This window comes from Schistocerca gregaria, chromosome 7, assembly GCF_023897955.1.
Source record: "Schistocerca gregaria isolate iqSchGreg1 chromosome 7, iqSchGreg1.2, whole genome shotgun sequence".
Lineage (NCBI taxonomy): Eukaryota > Metazoa > Arthropoda > Insecta > Orthoptera > Acrididae > Schistocerca > Schistocerca gregaria.
Window position 1 is genome coordinate 245,825,348 of NC_064926.1, and position 21,376 is coordinate 245,846,723.

The 21,376-nt window shown below is 41.0% G+C and overlaps 1 protein-coding gene across 1 annotated transcript in view; it reads left to right on the forward strand.

Moving 5' to 3' along the window:
- LOC126281749 (furin-like protease 2) overlaps positions 1–21,376 on the forward strand; it is a 710,013-nt gene that overhangs the window by 452,372 nt on the left and 236,265 nt on the right.

The window sequence follows — 21,376 nt, forward strand, 5'->3', positions numbered from 1 at the left end:
GTCAATGACAAAGAAACTCTAAGTTCAGATTGGAATGTTTGTCGTAAGGATAGGTTAGTCGCCAGTGGTGCTGCCGTGTTTATTGCAGAAAAAAAATTCGATAAATTCTAGCGAGGTTATCACATATTCTGGATGTGAATTATTCTGGATGAAACTGAGTATCAAAGAGCGGTCAAAAATGGTGATCGGATGCTTTTACATATCACCTTGGTCAGGATCTGTAGTTGTGGAGCGCCTCAGACATAACTTGCTGAATACATTAGTAATTTTCCTGACCATTCCGTTGTAATATGGGGTGACTTCAATTTGCCAGTTATAGAATGGCAGCGTTATGCCACCAACACTGGTGCCAGAGACAGGTGGCATTGTTCTGGATGTCTTGTCCGAAACTTACTCTGAACAGATCGTTAATGAACCAACTTGTGATGGTAACGTCTTAGACCTCCTAGCAAGAAACAGACCTGAACCTATTCCGAAAACAGAGACCCTGCGAAACTCAGCTCGCTCCGTTCCTCCATGATATCCACAGCGCAGTGGACAATGGCGCTCTGGTTGACGCCCTGTTCCTTGATTGCAATAAGGCATTTGACTCCGTGCCGCATTGCCGCTCAATGAAAAAAATATGAGCTCACTGAGTATCGGAGCAGTCCAGCAATTGGATTCAAGACTTTCTTGCTGATGGAACTCGACACGTAGCTGTTAACGGAATTAAATCGACAGATGTAAAGATAATATCGGATGCAGTTGTTTATACCAAAGTAGCAACGCCAGACGATAGTAAGAATTTGCAGAACAACCTGCAGAGAACTGATGAGTGGTGCAGACTCTGCCAGTTGATCCTGAACGTAAATATATGTTACATCTTACGCATACATAGGAAAAGAAATCCACTACAGTACCGCTACACTATTGATAACAAACAGCTGAAGGCAGCGTCTGCCGTAAAATATCCAGGCGTAACTACTCAGAGCTACCTTAAGTGAAATGACCATTTAAAGCAGGTAGTGGGAAAAACTGACACCAGGGTATATTCTTATACCTTAAGGAAATGTAACTCATCCACGAAAAAAGTGGCTGATACGGCGCTTGTTTGCCCGATTCTTGAGCATTGTTCATCTATCTGGGATCACTATCAGGTAGGACTGATAGAGGAGATAGAGAAGATCCAACGAAGAGTGGCACGTTTCGTCAAGGGATCGTTTAGCTGGCGAGAGAGCGTTACAGAGATGCCAAACAAACTCCATTGGCAGACGTTAGAAGAGAGGCGTTGTGTATCACGGAGACATTTACTACTGAAGTTTTGGGACAGCACTTTTCAGAAGGAGTCGGACAACATATTACTTCTCCCATATACTGTATATCTCGCTTATTGACCACGAGGAGAAAATTCGATAAATTAGAGCAAATACAGAGGCCTACCAACAATCATTCTTCCCATGCATTATTCGCGAATAGATCAGGGTTGGAGGATTGAGACAGTGGTACCGAAAATACCCTCCGACACACCGCTTGCGGAGTATGAGGTAGACGTAGTTGTATATGTACGGAAAGCACTGAGAAGAATAAGAAGCAACAGGATGGTAGTGCATCTGTTAAGACGTCAGGAAATAACTTCCACAGCACAAGAGGGAGCTGTAGAGTGTAAGAAAGGCAGAAGAAAACAGAGCGTGGAATACGTCCAGCAAACAACTGAAGATGTAGGTTCCAAATGCTACTATAAAATGAAGAGTTTAGCTGAGGAGAGGAATTTGTGGTGGGTCCCTTGAAACCAGACTGATGACGACTAATCAAAAATGAAACCCTTCACTCGTAAGAGAAATGTTATATCATCAGAAAATAAAGTATTTCATCATCTTATTCTTTGGAAATGACTGCTTTCCGTCGTTACATATTTACTTTTATGTGACGTATGAAAACGTGAAGCACATCAGTGTAATGCCGAGGGTTTACTTTCAGATGAGCCAGTTAACGAAAGGATTGAAGTTTTATTTAAATATATCTGCGTCTCATGAATTTTCTGGCATTCAAGAGCTCACAACGTATTTCCGTTTCCTTTGACGTCGTATTGCGCCGTCACATGTCATTATAGTTCGTTCTCCCCTGTGCCTTGGCCCATGAGAAAAAGATCTTTATGAAATAAATATTACAAACGAATGTATTATTGTTTTTGCCGAGACACACGTGTAGAAAGTATACCTTCACGTTGGTTGTGGTATCCGAAGTCACAAAGGAGGCTGTGTCTTTCTTCTCTTTTTGCGTCGTCCTTTCTGGTCCACATAACTTCAGCGTGCAATACAGAGCTAGGTCACGCAGTCATTAGCGCTCTGAATTCGTATTCGTATTCAAATCTACGTCTACCCACGAACATAGCGGATTTTCGTAAGTTCCCTTAATCAGTTTATCAAGGTGATTCAATTAAAAAAATGGATACGGTAAATTTGGAACTTACCCTTATCTAAAGCGAAATAATGTTCCTTCGGTAACGTCCTGTTGATAGCACACTGGACTCACGTTATGGATGACGACGGCTGAAACTCGTGTCCGGTCATCGTGACTTACATTTTCCGTGATTTCCCTAAATCGTTTCAGGCAAATGCCGGGGTGTTTCCTTTGAAAGGGAACAGCCGATTTCCTTCCCCATCCTTCCCTAAGCCGAGCTTGTACTCCGTCGCTAATGACCTTGTTGTCGACGTCACGTTGAACGCTTATTCCCCCCCCCCCCCCCCCCTCCCTCAGAAGTCGTCGTCGGCAACACATGGAATAGTAAACTTCGCTTCCATAACACGGTTGTTGCCCTGTCTCACACGTTTCCGAAGTGTTATTCTACGCGTCTGTTAATTGAATTAGGAGTTATACAAATAAAGACTACCCTTCCAACAACGTTGTCTGTGAAAGATGAAGCAGTAGTTAACTTGGCGTTTTTATTGTATACTCTGTACCATGTCGTCGAACAGTGCTTCATAACGGTTCACTGTTTCTAGTTTCATTAACCGCGAATTTCATTAATATTGTTTCATTTGATCTTAACAATGGATAACTCATCTTAGTATTTTGCTTGTTGTTTCGCTGCTTTTTCTCAACATCGTATGGGTTTGCTAACATCAGGGATATGACTCTATGGATTTTTCTATTTACAGCGACTGCAAGCTCCTGTGGTTCGGAACTCTGCCCGAGTTCTTTGTGGCACATTGAGTTTATGCTTCCCTTAAAAAATTTCATCTGTGTTCTGCGTTCGTCTTTGTTATGAACCTCATCCCACTCTTATATACCTCCTCAAGTCTACATTGAGAAGGTTCGTATATATAATGTAATAACTGTTGTTCTCGATACAAGACTCATAGTAATTCTAATTAAAAATACTCGGAGAATGTACCTGAATAATGAGACGGAAATTCTACTCTTTATGTTTTCTATCTCTGAGCTATTCATGAATGTTGTTGCAAATACGAGTACACGTTCCACATTTTTCGCTGATGTCGTTGACACGGTGTTTGAGCATCTCGTCTAGAAACAATAAGACAAATGGCAAAATTTTTCGTATAAGAAAGTACTTGTTTTTGAGTCGTCATTTATGAAATACGCTAATCAGTAGGTTACACAGCACACTGTAGCCAACTTATTTAATATTATACTCTTCACGTTCTGCATCCATCATGGACTCCAAATTGTTTGAGGTCATTGAGTTGATTGTATGTTAGTATGATGAGGTGAACGTTTGACGAATACTCGTGGTCTCCAAGCGTATATCCTTCCTGACGGGAGAAGTGCACACCATAGTGCGGACGAATGAAACAGTTTAAAACGTTCCATTTCCAACCAGGTGAAGGTTCCCAGTATGCTGGGAAATACAATAACACTTTATCTGTGACATGTTCTATTCTCATGTTATTGATAGCCGTTCCGAATCATATTATTTGACCACAAGTTTTGCGTTGTTGATATTTCATAGTTTCGTCTTCAGAAGAAAGCTCTTTTCACAAATATGCAGGTCTCCATCTTTTTTCCGTTTTTTATTATCAGATGCAACTTCACAGAAAGTGAATTTAAAGTTTTTGTACTTAAGTTACATGTAATATATCACTTTAACATCTTTCACTAGTACCAGACCGTAATCAAGGACGTGCACCACGTTTGCAGGTGCAAACGTCTTACGGCCTCCACGTTGTAACCGTGGAACAGACTTGCACGGTGGAATGGTTCTGCACTCGGCAGTTCGCCCCTGTCAGATACAGCGTGGGCAAAATAAAACTAACACAGAAAATGCAGAAAATGTTTCATGCATACAACTTATTCCGTCTGCAATCCTCGTAGATGATATGAGTTGAGCTACCTATCTTAAGATGTATGAAATACAAGGGGTGATCAAAACGTTTCCGTTCAAGGCCGTACATTTCAGAATCACTGTGCCAATCAGGCAAGGTCTCTGTGAGCACTCAGGCAATCATCTCACGGACGCACCAGGTTGAAGATACCCTCCTCCGACATGTATAGCGGGTCTTTCGAGGCCTTGTTTAAGGGACCGAAGGTATGATAATCGCATGGAGAGATATTAGGGCTGCAGGGCGAGTGCTCATGTACCTTCCACAGGATGAGAGTAATTGGGGGGGGGGGGGGAAGGGAGGAGGTAGTGCTTCCATATTGACCAGCGTCATGTGTCCAATCTGACCGGCACAGAACTTGGTACGCCATTCCAAAACGGTGGTTTTCGAGAGACACGCTGCCCCATACACATTCATCATTCTCCGATGGATGTCTATCGGTGTTTGGCCGCTAACAAAGGAATAGGAGCAGGTTTGTCCTATTAGGACGCATTTTGTAATAACTTTGCCACAGTTCACGTTTCCGCATTTGCAGCATCTATGTCAGAAAGACACAAATGCCACACTCATCCCTACTCTATATATTGGTGCTTACGTACCCGTATCGTAGTCACGCTATGTTACATTTGATCCGAAAATTTTGTCAACGTCTTGTAGAAACAGAGAGACCAGGGCATGTTACGGGTGGAACGCGTCATATGAGGACACAGAAAGATGTTTAGGTGGTGACAGATCTTTGCCCACTCCGATATATGCTTTGTCATGGCAGATATATCAATGAGACACAACTTCAGTGGAGCATCATAAAAGACCCAGTTCGTTGCAGGTGCATAATCTATTAAATACTGTGAGAAGGCACAAAGTACATTGATTTGTTTCAAATTGGTGCAATAGTAACAGCAAGATGAGAAGTAATGTAATAAAAAGTAATACCATGTCCATTGCTAATCAGACACATGGTAAATGGCAAAAATTCGCTGTTCTCTAGGTGAACCCTACGGTAAGAGAAATTTAGTAATTTTTTCAGCATACTGAGTGTTATTTGTTGAACAGATATGGCACGATAACAACATTATCTTAATAGTTCTTTATACATCACTCATACCTAGTCTATCGTCGACACATTGTAGAAACAGGGACCTTGAGGGTATTCGTGGTGGAAGGCGTGATGTGAGGACTCAGAGATGCTCTGGTGCGAAACACTTCGTAAATGAACTTTATTCCCGCATGTGCTGTAAATGGGGCTAGGGAAAGGTACGCAACGCACTTAATCGAAGGGTACTCTTGAATGTCCTCTGAGATATTTCGTTTCTCAACAAAATGCGGTGGGGTTGTTTCAAGTGGAGCATGTTATAGGCAATATATGTATTTCTTTTATTTCCCAGAATCACTTCAATGAGTGCCAGATTTTCTTCGAAAAAGACAATGACTGATTTCTGCTTATCTGTTGCCAACCCGAGTGTCTGCTGCAAGTAAGATCATCCTCAATAAAAGACATATTTACGCCAGTGACTGTAACACTTTCTTTATTTCAAGATTGCAGTTTAGGCCTTAGGCCATTATCAAGCGCAGATTTTTGTGGCTTTAATCCGTATCAACTTAAAGTGAGCTGACACATTAACGTCGTTGTCATATAAATGTGTCAGCTCATTTTGATTTGGCATGGATTAAATGCAGAAAAAAGAGCACTTGATAATTGCCTAAGGCCGAAATTGCTTTCTTGAAATAAAGGAAGTTTCACTGCCACTGGCGTAAATATGATGTCTTTTATAAAGCTCTACATGACCGTGAATTCCAGGTATAAAAAGTTTGAGATCATCCTCGTCGACCGAATATGGTTCTCACCCGGTATCTCTTCACAAAAAGGAAATCCAAGCTTAAAAATTAAGCTATGAAGGTGTTATAATCACTTTTATTTCATCGGTCAATTGCGCTGTTAGGGGCTGAAAATCGTCTGTGCAGAAGACACTGCGTGCTTAATTGCGGCTCACAGAAATGGCAGTGAATGGTGCCCGTCTGGCTCCAATATTGCACTGAACGCTCCATACACCTCAGAGTTTGCTTGACTATCGCACGGCTGTCGACAGCACCTCAGGTGTAGATGGGTGTTCTTTGTCCTGAATGATGCAGGCCCCTCCTGGCTGACGTGGCGCGCTGGTATTGACGTGTGCACAACGTGTCCCAAGACGGATGAGTGTCAAACACCTCTACGAGGTGCTTTCCTGACGACAACAAAAACTTTCAATGTTTATGGAGAAGGCCAAATGTGTAAGAGTTAAGGAACAGTGAAATGCAAACCACTAAGGTGAATGGTGCGTCAGAAAGAGAGAATTTCAAATCTGTATTTGATATATTGATGATACACGGGTAATAATTTTTTTAAGTATGCACAAATTGATCAAGGTGTTACCAACCAGTGTGAGTAAACATGTAATACCTCCTGCGGCAAGAAATAAGTAATTAACATATAAAAACGCAGTCAGTACGAATCATAGCTTGAACAATCACGATGCATTTGTACACATTTGCCTAATACTTCAAACTATGGATCAAAACTAGTTTGAAAAATTCAGTGTTTTGAGTGTTAACCAATAGCTTTAAAGCTGTTTCAGTACCGTCCATGAAACAAGCGCATGGGGCTGCTGTAAAAATGATCGTCAGCAGCCTGTGGCGTGAGATGAAGCGGTTTGTTAACGGAGAAACGGACTTTACCGGTAAGCATCTGTCACAAATACCAATCTAGGACGTCATGATGAAGCGATTCGATGAGATAGGCACGTTAGATTTCACAATCAAAAGTGAAATCGGTGTTTTTAAGCATTAAGAGTGAAGAAGCAAATCCCTGAAACATTCCAATCCGATTTTGAATCTTAAGATGCTTATGTGTACAAAAGCATCGCGGTTACGTTGAACGGCGATGTTGTGTAGAGGACAGTTCCGGCTTTGACGTTCGCTAATTTTCCTGCTCTACGTTCATCATTAATTTTTTTGCGACTGAGTGGGCATTACATTTTGGTCTACATTTGTTCGTAACAATTCGAACTGACACATTCCTGGTTGTGTGTAGCACGACTTCATCCCAGCGTACCGTTTCGATGAACAAAGGTGAATTCAATCAATGACACTGACAACAGTAAATAATGAAAAGATATAATTTTGTCCCACTAAGTAAGATTTCAGGAGGCCTTAGGTTATATTAACGAGCTGGCCGTCAACCTTGTGGCGGTACATCTCGCCTGCACCTACGTCATCTAACAAGTATAATCCAAAGAATGTGATGCTGATTAGGAAAGCTCCTGAAGATCCTACTTATATCAGTAAATCAAGCGAACAATTTGAACATCGGGTAATCGAAGTGTGTCATGTGGATGTAGGTGAACTACAGGGCCATACGCAATTTATAATGGTTCAAGTAGCCCAAATTTGAACCATTAATTGCAGTGCAACCGATTGTTTGAGGTTCCATCTTTATAGCCCAATTTGGTTCAACATGAACCACATTATCTATTTATATCGATTACAACAGTAACTCGATGTACTATGAGGTCGGTCGCAAAATGGAAGCCTCAATGAAAATATAAAATCTTTTATTAGTAACACTTAGCTATGCTTTCATCTATCTCTGCACGTAAATGTGTCAGTGTGTATAAAGTTGACATGGCCTAAAATCAAAACATCTGCCCTTGATAATGACCTATGACCGAAATTGCACTAGTGGAAATATAAAGTTTAACAGTCACTGGCGTAAACATTACGTCATTAAAAAAAATTTTACATGACTGTGAATCCCAATTATGAAAAGTTAATTAATATCTCTTCATAGTCGCCACTCCGATCTAGATGTTTTTCGTAGCGCGGTAATAACTTTCCTTTTTTATATTTTCCAAATGAACGCAGCCGGTTGTGATTTCCGCCAAATGCCTACCCCGGTTTTGCAGGTCGTCGTGTATCCCAAATTCAGTCTTCATAGACAGCTGTTCATGCGAGCGAGGAGATGAAAACTAGAGGAAACCAATCTCGGTCTGTGTGGTGGGTGATCAAAGATATATCCCTTCGAAAAAGTTGTTGGAGCGTCTTCGTTGCCCCTATACTGTGCGGCTGAAATTTGTCATGACGAAGGAAATTCATGACAGTTACGTTACGCTGGATGTGTGAAATCGGGTGAAATTCCTCAGCAAGAATTTACTCTTGGCCGGAGACACTATTTACTAGCTACTTCATGTATACATAACACGTAAAGGGCATATTGCACACCAAAAACACACTAGACAACGATGATGGACGTTGATAGCGATCATGCGCGCTTCCTCCAAAGCAGCCAACAAAGGTGCATTTACAATGAGATTTGGAGCCTGTGGTGGTCATGGAGATGCGACAGCTCATCCATTTTCTTCGAGTTCTGGACGATGAGACCTGTGTGAACAATGGCCCTGTCATCTTGGGACTCACAACCTCCAAGGGGGAACATACATTGTACGTTGGTATGAACCTGAGAAGTGAAAATGGTCACCTTTTGCATTTTTGTTCATTTATTTATTGTGCGGCCCACTTCGAATTGTTGTCCTGTACTAACTTCTTCATCTCAGACCAACACTTGCAACCTATGTCCGCAGTTACTTGCTGGATGTGATCCAATCTCCGTCTTCCTCTACAGCGTTTACCCTCCATAGCTCCCTCTTGTACGATGGCAGTCATTCCGTAATGTCTTAGCAGATATTATACTATCCTATTCCTTCTTCTTGTCAGTGTCTTCCATATATTCCTTTCATCGTGGAGAACCTCCTTATTGCATACCTTACCAGTACACCTAATTTTCATCAGTATTCTTTAGCACCGTACTTTAAAGGCTTCGATTCTCTTTTGTGCCGGTTTTCCCATAGCCCATGTCTCATTGTCATATAATGCTGTACTCCAGACGCGCGGGATTAGCCGACCGGTCTAGGGTGCTGCAGTCATGGACTGTGCGGCTGGTCCCGGCGGAGGTTTGAGTCCTCCCTCGGGCATGGGTGTGTGTATTTGTCTTTAGGATAATTTAGGTTAAGTAGTGTGTAAGCTTATTGACTGATGACCTTAGCAGTTGAATCCCATAAGATTTCACACACATCTGAACATTTTTGCTGTACTCCAAATGTAGATGAGAAATTTCCTGCCAAAATTAAGGCATTTGTTTGATACTAGTAGATTTCTCTAGGGAGGATACCCTTTTTGTAAGCGCTAGACTGCCTTTCATGCTCTCCTTGCTACGTTCATCATGACTTATTTAGATGCCCGGACAGCAGAATTCCATAACCTCACCTACTTTGTGAACACCAAGATCGATGTACATTTCTTCGCTGTTCTCATTTCTGCTACTTTCCTCTTCCTTCGATTTACTATAAATCCACATTCTGCACTCATCAGACCATTCCATTCACCAGATACTGTAATTCATCTTCAATATCACTGAGTGTAGCAGTGCCATTAGCTAATCTTATCACTGACATCCTTTCACTTTGAATTTTAATCCCACTCTCGAACATTTGTCACTGATTCTTCGTTGTATGGGTTGTAGGTTAGCAGCGAAATATCACACCTCTCTCCTACATTCTGTTTAATAGGAGCACATCGGTCTTGTTCCTCCTCTGTTATTGTTCGCCCTTGATTGTTTTATATGTTAAATGTTCCCGAATTTCCCTTTAGCTTAACACTATTTCGATTGGGATTTTCGAATATCCTGCCCCGCTTCACACTGTCGAACGCTTTTTCCAGGTCGACGAATTCCATGGACGTGTCTTGAGTTTTCTTGAGCCTTACACTCATTGTCAACAGCGAGGTCATAACTGCTTTTCTGGAGCCTTTACCTTTCCTATAGCCAAATTGATCGTCATCTAACAGCTCCTCGATTTTATTTTCCATTGTTCTGTATACAATTCTTATCAGCACCTGGGATGCATAAGCAGTTAAACTATTTGCGTACTAAATCTCGCACTATGTGGCTGTTGTCATCTTCGGAATTCTGTGGATGATTATTTTCTGAATATCTGATGGTGTATTGCTAGTCTCATTCTGTCTACGCACCAAAGTCAATAATCGTTTTGTTATTACTTATCCCTGTGGTTTTAGAAATTCCGATGGTGTGTTTTCTATTTATTCTGCCGTCTTTAAAGTTAAGTCTTCCAAATATCCTTAAATTCTGATTCTAATGCTGGACCCCGTGGGTAACAGCCTGTAATAAAAATTTAAGTGTTAAAAAGGCATTTTTATTTCATTTATTCCGAAACGTTGGTGTTAACCAGTTTGGACGAGAAGAGGACAGAAGTACATTTCATGTGATATTACAGAAGAGTGAGAAATATCACAATATTATATCGACTAACAAATAAGATGTACTGAATCGTGGATAGCTAGTGAGCCTGTACTGAATCAAATTGGGAAGTATTTTTTTCTGAGCCACCTGTGTAAATGGAGTTATGGGTATATGGAACACTTCCTAAGGCATCACGGTATAGTAAATTTGCTAATGGAGGGAAATGTGGTGTGTAAAAACTGTAATGGGAGACCTAAGCACTAATATAGGTTCAAGCAATGGAGGTTGCAGGAGTTATTTAGAAATGGAAAGGCTCGCACGCGATGAAGTACTGGGGAGAGCTGCATCAAACTAGTCTTCCAACTGAAGACTACTTTGATAACAGATCAATTTTATCAGTGGTAAAGAAGAGAGAAGACGATTATAGATCTTCTAAAACCGTTCCTCACGTAGGCGATCTAGGTCTCAAAATGTACCAACACCGTTGTCAAATAAATGTTTGTACTTAGTTGTGCCGAGACATTTCCTACGAGGGTTCCGAAAGTTCGCTTTGCTTGTTGGAAGGAATTTATTGTCACAGAAAGAAACTCAAAGGAAATGGGATCGTTAGAACGTCATGGCACGGCTCTTGTGTTCTCATTAAAGCAATAGAACTTCGAGAATCTGACAACTTGCTTACGAAATGCACACTTATAAGACCGAAGGCTGACGAATAATGGTTCAGAAATAGTTACATACGTACCATAAACAATGTAGGTATTCAGGGGTCCAAATGATTATTAACGCCTGACAGTTGATAACATCATAACGCAAGCAGCTACTCTAGCAACAGTAATTTTTAATAGCTGTACTTTCTGAAGTACTTTTTATAACATCCACGATGGTACCTATAAAATACTAAATACCGATTTAGGACTACTGTTGTCGCTGTTGTTTTCAGTCCGACGCAAGCCTTTTCATCTTTGAATTATAGCTACAACCGACATCCTTCTGAACCTGTTGTCTATATTTGTCCCTTGGGCTCCCTTTACGGTTTTTACCCCCCCCCCCCCGCCCCCTCCACTCACACATACACACACTTAACTCCAGTACTAAATTAGTGATTGCTTGATATCTCATAATTTGTCCAATGAAACTATCCCTTCTTGCAGTCAGGTTGAGCTGAAATTTCTTTTCTCTACAATTATCTTCAGTATCTCCCTGGTAGTTACGGTATGTATCCGTCTAATCTATAGCATTCTGCTGTAACACAGTATTTCAAAAGCTTATATTGTCTTCTTGTCTAAGCTGTTTATCGTTCACGTTCCACTTCACTAATACGTTCAGAATAGACTTTTAACACTTAGATCTACAACCACTGTTAACAAATTTCTATTCTTCATTACGCTTCCTAAGTTATTACCAGTCTACATTTTATGTCCTCTCTACTTCGGCTATCATTATTTGTTTTACTATTAAAATGGCAAAACACATCTACTGCGGTAAGTATGACGTTTCCTCATTTAATTCCCTGAGCATCCCTGATTTAATTCGACTACATTCCATTAATCTTGTTTTGCTGCAGTTGATGTTCATCTTATATCCTTCTTCCAAGACACAGTCAATTCGTTCTACTGTTCTTACAACTCCTTTGCTGTCTCTGACGGAATTACAAAGTTTAAATTTCTTCCGACTGTACTATAATTCCCACTCTAAATTTCTCTTTGGTTTCCTTCAATGTTTTACAGTGTACAGATTGAATACAATCGGTGTTACGCTACAGCACTGTCTCACCCAACGCTTCCCTTTCATGCCTTTCGACTCTTACACTGCCAGCTGGTTTCGATACAAGTTGTAAATTGCACTTCACTCTCTGCATTTTATCTCTGCTACCTTCAGAATTTCGAAGAGAATATTCCGGTCATCATAGTGAAAAACTTTCTCTACATCTACAAATGCTGTAACGTAAGTGCTTTTAACCTATCTTCTAAGATATGTATTGCCCCGTATGCTACTACATTCCTCTCGAATCAAAAATGATCTTCCTCGAGGTCATTTTTCACCAGTTTTCTCATTTTTCTCTAAAGAATTAGTGTCAGTATTTTACAACCAAAAATTAAGAAACTGGTAGTTCGGTAATAGTAAGACCTGTCAGAAACTGCTTGCTATGGAATTGGAATTGTTAGATTCTTCTTGATGTCTGAGGATATTTCGCCTACCTAATATGTGCAGCACAGCTGATTGAAGAGTTTTGTCGTGACTTACCTCCCAAGGTTACCAGTAATTCTGATGGAATGTCGCCTACTCCCTGGGCCTTGTTTCGAAGTAAGTCTTTCAGAGCTCTGTCAGATTCTTATTGCAGTATGAAATCTCCCATCTCATCTTCCTTTACGTCCTCACTGCCTTCATCTTCCTTGCATAGACCCTGTATATACTCCTTCCACCTTTCAACTTTCCATAGACGTCTTTGCTTAGAACTACTTTTTCGTCTGAGATCTTAATATTCATACAGCTGCTTCTCTTTTTCGGTAACCTTCTCTAAATTTCTGTAGGCGGTATACATCTTTCCCTTAGTAAAATGTGCTTCTAAATCCTTGAATTTGTCCTCTAGGCACTCCCGTTTATCCACTATGCACTTCCTGTTGGACTAATTCGTTTACGCGTTTGTATTCCCTTCCGCCTGTGTCATTTGGTAAATATTTATATTTGCTCCTTTCTTCAATTAAATTCAATATCTCTTATCCAACGACCTCTACTAGGCCTTGTCATTTTACCTTCTTGGTACTCTGCTTCCTTCATTGTTTCATCTCTGAAACCACACCATTCGTCTTCTACTGTATTTCTTTCTTTTGTTCTTGTCAGCCGTTTCCTGGTGCTCATTTTGAGAGTCTCGACAACATCTTTCTTTCAACTTTTCAGCTTCTATATCCTACTTTTTTTGAAATTTGTTGAGTTTTAATCTACAACTTCTAACGAATAATTTGTAGTGACTGTCCACATATGCCTCTGGCAACATCTCATGATTTAAGACCTGGTACGGAAATCTCTATGTTACTATTATATAATCATTCTGAAACCTAATAGTATCTGCAGGATTCTTCCATGTATACAGTCTTCTTTCATGATCTTAAACTAAGTATTAATCATGGTTAAATTATAATATGTGAAAAATTCTACTGTGCGTCTTCCTCTTTCATTCGTTTTCCCCAGCCTATATTCGTCTACAGTTTTTCCTTTTCTTCCCTTCCATATTACAGAATTTCTGTCCCCCTTCACAGTTAAATTTTCGCCATCCTTATCTGTGTGAATAATGTCATTTGTGTCATACATTTCTTAAGTCCTTTATCTTTGTCACGACTATCGGCATGTTGCAACAAGAAAAGTTATTTTCCAGATCAACTGACAGTTTTCCATTGATCCACGGTCTAGTCTCAATGATCCTGTGCACTGCCATCTTAAGTGACGGTGTCGCAACGTCGATAAGGAAAAACGTAATGCTGGTCTTCAGCAGGTAACATGTTCAAAAACGTACGCTGAAAGGTTTTCTCCTAAACATTTGTGCCTGCACCAGCTTCGTTCTCTACCCTCAGTTCTGTCATAGATCGCCCTCTATTCTGTTCCACACAGCAGAAATGCATCAGAACTACAAGCTATGTGATGAGCATACTTGACATTTTGCCGTCTTTCAACCGTTTTCCGTAGACGCTCACCACTGTAGCACGACATCCGACCGGCTCCGCCGTCGCCGAACAACGCGTTCCTATGCGCCTGCCCACGAAAATCGCTTATGTCACTGGATTTCTCCATTAGCGACCCAGTTATCACTAGAATTATTCGTCATCCGATTGGGCTCCGCTTATATAAATCGCAATGAGTGGCTACAACTACTCTGTCGCTACTTGAACCATCGCAGGTGGAAAACTTTCTGGTCTCTGGGAACCGTGCAACATCGGAATTATTTCTCTTCCACGCGTCCTTACAAATGATTCCACGAAGTTTCATTGCCCAACGCTCACTGGACACTCATTGGGACCCTCTCAAGTAGCAAAAGCTTGATTAAAACCACCCTGTTCTTTCCATACCGTGGCACATGCCAACAACATCACCAAGTGCAGCAATGGTCATAATTTCTTTGTTCGTCAGTCTTCACCGTTAGAACTGTCATAGTTAACTCAGTCGCTACAGCGTATCTTAACCTGTTCTGAAGTACTTCTTTAAAGAAATTTTTTTCAGAGGAGAAAAGGAATATGAGAAATACCTGAGAAACTTTTAAAAGGACATCATACATGACTCTAGGAATTATTCATTTCACAATTGCAGTTTCGGCACATTTCAGACTTTAAAGAGCCTCTGAAATTTGTATATCTCATATTTAAAAATATGCCTTTTCATTGTAGCAATACAGGAACATCAGACGAATGTGAAACTCCGTACATCTTAAAATGACGACAAAGTGCGTGAAATGTTTGCAGTGCAAACATCATTCACGCAATTTGTATAATTGCACTTGTGAAACAAATTATTCCCAAGATCATCGACGAACTTGGTGTCCTTTAAAAAAATTCCAAATGTGTGTGTACCCTGACCATGAGAAGTTAATCTGAGAAATTAGTTCGTCATTCCAAGTAGGACTGTACAATAGACCGGAATTAAAAACGTCGCTGTATCAGTCCATTTGGCCCTCTATGCTATTCGTAGTTAATAATAGGGTCTTACTAAACAGAAAATGCGGTATTCACCCACTGAACAAAATGTAAGGAAAGCTTCAAGCTAGGGTAGGACGTCCATAAGTGTAGGATACATTTTTTTTATCAGTTGCAAATCGTGCTTGCACTCTTTACTAAAATTAGTCATGGTGGTTTTTAGGTAAGTTTTGTACCACATATTGTGGTCAATCACTTTCATTCGTTTATTCATTATTTTTTTGGTTCCCATGAACCATATACATCTAGCGTGTAACTATACCCATCTCAGTCCCCTGCTAATTGCGAAAGTAGATAGACAAAGTAAATAGATCAAACTTACATCCTCTTCTGACAGGGATGTATCTCAGAAGAGCTCAAAGGCTATTCCCAATTCCTTGAGAGACATATGAAGTAACATGTAAATAAAATTCACTTCTCATACAAAGTTATAACTTGTCCTTCCCTTGCTCTACGTCAACGCGTTTTTGTATAGGTAGAAGAAAAAGCAGACTTCCAACGTTTTCTCATACTAGTTGCGTCAAAGAAAATTTCAGTCCTCTCTTCTAACAGCATCTCCCCTCCTCTGACCCCCTCTCCCCCCCTTCGTCCCCCACCACCTCCAGGTCTCTTTCCACTCCGCTATCTAAGCTTCTATGTGAAATACGTGCAACTCTTTTATTTACGTCCACTACTCTTCGCGTTCTCCAACTTTTTGTGCTCTCTTTTTGATCTGCTCCATCGCGTACCTTCTCTTACTCTGTAGATATTCTTTTACGAAACGCCCTTTGCGTAGTGCCGTTTCAGTATTCATCCTCAGATTCTCATTTTTTCTTACTTTTATTTTGAGAGTAGAAACGTTTTCATCTCGCCATTTCTTTCGGTATGGTAAAGAGGTATTTTTGCAGTTTTTGTTGCACTCAACAAAATGTACCACAGGTGACAGAAAAATTATGCTAATGTATTTTATTCTTTGAAGTTTAGGACTTCACCTGTTTTGCTCTTTCTATAAAACAATAACGGTACATTTTTTATGGAAGTATACTGTTCACTGTTTCATTTTTACTGAGTTGATGACGGATTACCAGATACTATTCAGGTGGTGATCTGTAAAAAGGTACAATTACCATAATCAGCAGGTACATAACTTAAGCAACATGCATGCCTGAATACTTTCCTGTTTGGGATTATATAAACAGTATGCAATATTATCACATCCAGTTGCGCCATGCCTGCAAATCATAACTTCTTCTCAGAAGAAGTAAGGCTGACAAATATCACCAGTTCGAGTTGCTTATGTACAAAGCTGAAACAGCCATAGCTTTCCCTTTTAATAAATGTTTCATACCACGCATAAGGAAGTTCAAGTCAAAAACTTTGTATAGAGTAACCTTATCCCTCCTTGTGTAGCATCTTGTAACACAGATAGTGATTACTTGACACATGTGATTTCAAACTGCCAAACTTTTCACTTAGTGGTTCAAACGGCTCTAAGCATTATGGGACTTAACATCTGAGGTCACCAGTCCCCTAAGAACTACTTAAACCTAACCAACCTAAGGACATCACACACATCCATGCTCGAGGCAGGATTCGAACCTGTGACCGTAGCAGCAGCGCGGTTCCGGACTGAAGTGCTTAGAACCTCTCGGCCACAGCGGACTAACAGATGCAAATTGTTATTTAAACACGTGTTAAGACTGGTAAGGAACATTTTTCCTCATGGAAAAGGTAGAAATATTTACTGCCAGAAGCTGTGGTATCTAAAATATGATGTGCAGTAAATTTGGTCCACAGCGTTGCTGGCTTATGGAGCTTTAAGTGATTACATGGAATTATTTATAAGTCATTATTATCGCCTTCTCAGTGCTCTAATTTCTTAGGGTAATGATATTTATCTCAACGTTTCCTATTTTTCGATGCTGATGCACAAGATGATCGTTAAAAGTTCACTTTTCAGGGAGCTTTGTGATGTTGTAAATGGCGATACACTGTTCAGAGTTCAGCCGAGGAGAAGGGCAAAATGTTCTGTAACATATGATAAAGGATCTTGTGGTTGTTAATCATAATTATATATCGAGACGCAAAGGAACTGATGTTACCTGCTGGTGAGTACAGATTTAAATCAATGATGAAAGTTGAAAACTTGAGTCTGACTGGAATTCGAACCCGTGTCTTATACTTGCTTGGAAGACGTGCTGGCCACTGCGCCATACGGACTCAGTGGTCATTAGAACTCCACGGACTACCCTAGCATACCTCCCGTCAGCCCCCAAATTCTGAGCTTATCCTCACACTACTAATGCAGTGCCGCCTTACCATTATCCTCAGTATTCGCTGAATTTCGCTGATTGCCTTAGGAGTTAGAGCAGGGTGTGGATGTGCACTGAAGTGATCAATTGGTAACCTTCAACTTAATTATATATATCTGATGTCTGATTTTTGGGCATTTGCGATGCCACGACATCCGATACATACTTGAAACGTTCTTATGATGTTTCAACCAAACAACACAAATTATTCTTGCAAAGCACTAATATCACACCTTAAAGCTGTCGGAGAAATCTACACAATAATTTCTTTAGTGTGTATATCCTATTAATTTCAAAGAACGGTAACATATGGTAAGAAAAATTACATAAATATTTCCTTGCGTTCTTCTCATTATTATTGTCCTATTCAGTAATCCATCCTGTTCTTTTAGTCTTCTCTCTCTCAAAAGACAATCCGGGAGGCGAAAATTGTGTCTCCCACTCCTCAAGAATTAAGAAAGTGGCTTCAAGTATTTGATTTCTGACTCACACTTCATTGCATTCTGATTTTTTTTCTTGACTTCTATTGTCTTTTGAATATGAATGCTTTTATCGGACTTCACTACCTGACCACATAGTCTTAAGACAAACAGTTGCACACTCTTTAGTACACAGCAAATGTTGGGAAGGCTACAAAAGAAATCGACAATGAATTATCGCCTCCTTTAGCACAAAAATAACGGCTTTCAATAATAAGAAATTCGTGAGAAACATTTCTGACTTGCGTTGTTATTGTAGAATCTCTCCATTTTCCAGCGACAACGAAGTAAGAGGTTTTCTATAGTCGTATTCAGTTCATGAGTATAGTGCCTTTGATCAGGCTACCCGACTGCACGGAAATAGCGAAATAAAAAGAAATCGACTTGTTTAAATAAAGCTCTTCAATAGCTTACTAATATTTTTGGTTTGTGAGTTTATTTGCTGATTCAGTCGTCGAGGTACTTAAAGAATCTTAGCAGCCACTAATTCCCTTAACGTTGGCAGTACCCGTAGCATAGGAGATTCTGGACTGTGAGTGGTAAACACGTCGAATCGTAAAAATGTGAGTTAAACTATGAGTTAAGTGTTTTATTGTGACGGCTCTAAGGGTGATATTTGCTGTACAAGAATCAAGTCTCATACATAGAATTATCTAACTATAGGGAATGTTGAAATACACTACTGGCCATTGAAATTGCTAAACCACGCAGATGACGTGCTACAGAAGCCAATTTTTACCGACAGGAGGTGGGAGGGGGGGGGGGTGATATGCAAATGATTAGCTTTTCAGAGCATTGACACAAGGTTGCCGCCGGTGACGACACCTACAACGTGCTGACATGAGGAAAGTTTCCAACCGATTTCTCATACACAAACAGCATTTGACCGGCGTTGCCTGGTGGAACGTTGTTGTGATGCCTCGTGTAAGGAAGTGAAATGCGTACCATCACGTTTCCGACTTTGATAAAGATCGGATTGTAGCCTATCGCGATTGCGGTATATCGTATCGCGACAGTGCTGCTCGCGCTGGTCGAGATCCAGGAATTGTAGCAGAATATGGAATCGGTGGGTTCAGGAGGGTAATACGGAAGGCCATGCTGGATCCCAACGGCCTTGTATCACTAGCAGTCGAGATGGCAGGCATCTTATCGGCATGGCTGTAACGGATCCGGCAGCCACGTGTCGATACCTGAGTGAACAGACAACAACCATCTGCACGAACAGTTCGACGACGTTTGCAGTAACATGGACTATCATCTCGGAGACCATGTCTGCGGTTACCCTTGACGCTGCATCACAGACAGGAACACCTGTACTCAACGACGAACCTGGGTGCACGTATGGCAAAACGTCATTTTTTCGGATGAATCCAGGTTCTGTTTACACCATCATGATGGTCGCATCCGTGTTTGGTTACATCGCGGTGAACGCACATTAGAAGTGTGTATTTGTCGTGGCCATACCGGCGTGTCACCAGGCGTGATGGTATGAGGTGCCATTGGTTACACGTCTCGGTCACCTCTTGTTCGCACTGACGGCACTTTGAACAGTGGACGTTACATTTCAGATGTGTTACGACACGTGCCTCTACCCTTCATTCGATCCCTGCGAAACCCTAAATTTCAGCAAATAATGCACTACCGCGTATTGCACGTCCTGTAGGGGCCTTTGTGGATACAGAAAATGTTCGACTGCTCACCTGGCCAACACATTCTCCAGATCTCTCACCAACTGAAATCGTCTAGTCAATCGTGGCCTAGCAACTGGCTCGTCACAGTACGCCAGTCACTAGTCTTGATGAACTGTGGTATCGTGTTGAAGCTTCATGGGCAGCTGTACCTTTACATGCCATCCAAGCTCTGTTTGACTCAATGCCCAAGCGTATCAAGGTCTTTATTACGGCCAGAGGTGATTGTTCTGGGTACTAATTTCTCAGGATCCATGTACCCAAATTGCGTGAAAATGTAATCACATGTCAATTCTAGTATGATACATTTGTCCAATGAATGCCCATTTATCATCTGGATTTCATTTTGGTGTAGCAATTTTAATGGGCAGCAGTGTACTTATTATGCACATCGAATGTCTGGTCCCCTGCCACGTTTTTCTGAACGTGTAGGTTAGTCTCAGGAACTGCCATAGTGATTTCGATACATTTTCACTGAGAGTTATTCTGATACAAAGAAAATTGTTGTCGATACAATTTACATTATAGTAATGATGAATGAAAAACGAATGTATCGTTACGTGTTCCACGTATAATTTGCGTTTGGATCTATTCGCCCATTATGTGAGTTACGAGATATACGAGCTACAGAACAGCCGCTATGTGGCGAAAAAAGCAGTAAGTTAGCGGCCGCTGGAGCTGCACAGAGCAGCAAAACTTCACCTGAATCTACACATACATTCGATGCAGGTGATAAAATTCCTCGTATCGTTTTTATACCCGTGTCTTAACGCTTCTCTGAGGATCTACTGTAGGGATTTCAATACAGTTTTAACAAGTAGACTGATTCGTGAGGAATGTTTGCATATATGAGGGGCATTACATAAGTTATGCAACACATTTTTTTTCTCAGCCAGTTTTGATGGAAAAAAGGGGAAATTTATTCTGGTACATCAGGAAACAGTACCGCTTCAGGCCCTTTAGTTTCATGAAGTTTCGATTGGTGGTGGCGCAATAAATAGCATTCCAAATGGCGTCTGTATTGGAGGTGCGTTTTACGCAGACAGCTGTAATTGAATTTCTTTTGGCGGAAAAACGTAGAATCGCAGATATTCATAGGATTTTGGCGGATGTCTATGGAGACCTGGCAGTGAACCAAAGCACGGTGAGTCGTTTGGTGAGGCGTCTATCATCACCGCTACAGGGTAGCGCAAAACCGTCCGATCTTCCACGTGCCGCTCACAGCTGTGGCTTCTCCAGTGTTGGAATGTGCGGACACTTTCACTCGTGGTGATCGACAGATCACAAACACATCGCTGTTCAACTGGGTGCCTATGCTGATAGGGGTACTCAAAGGTGTGCCGCCGGGCTGCTCGCCACCTAACAGGAGATCATAAAGACCAACGAATGACCATCTATGCGGAATTTCTTGTGTGATACTACCCTGATCATGGCGAACATCGAACATCGTCAAAGGCAATGAAACTTGGGTTCACCACTTCGAACCTGTAATAAAACAGCAGTACATGTAGAGGCGGCACACCACCTCTTCTCCGAAGAAAAATTTCGAAGTTGCACCGCCGGTTAAATCTTGACGACCGTCCTCTGGAACTCTGTACCGGTTAATCAGATCGATGTCCGCCATCGTGATG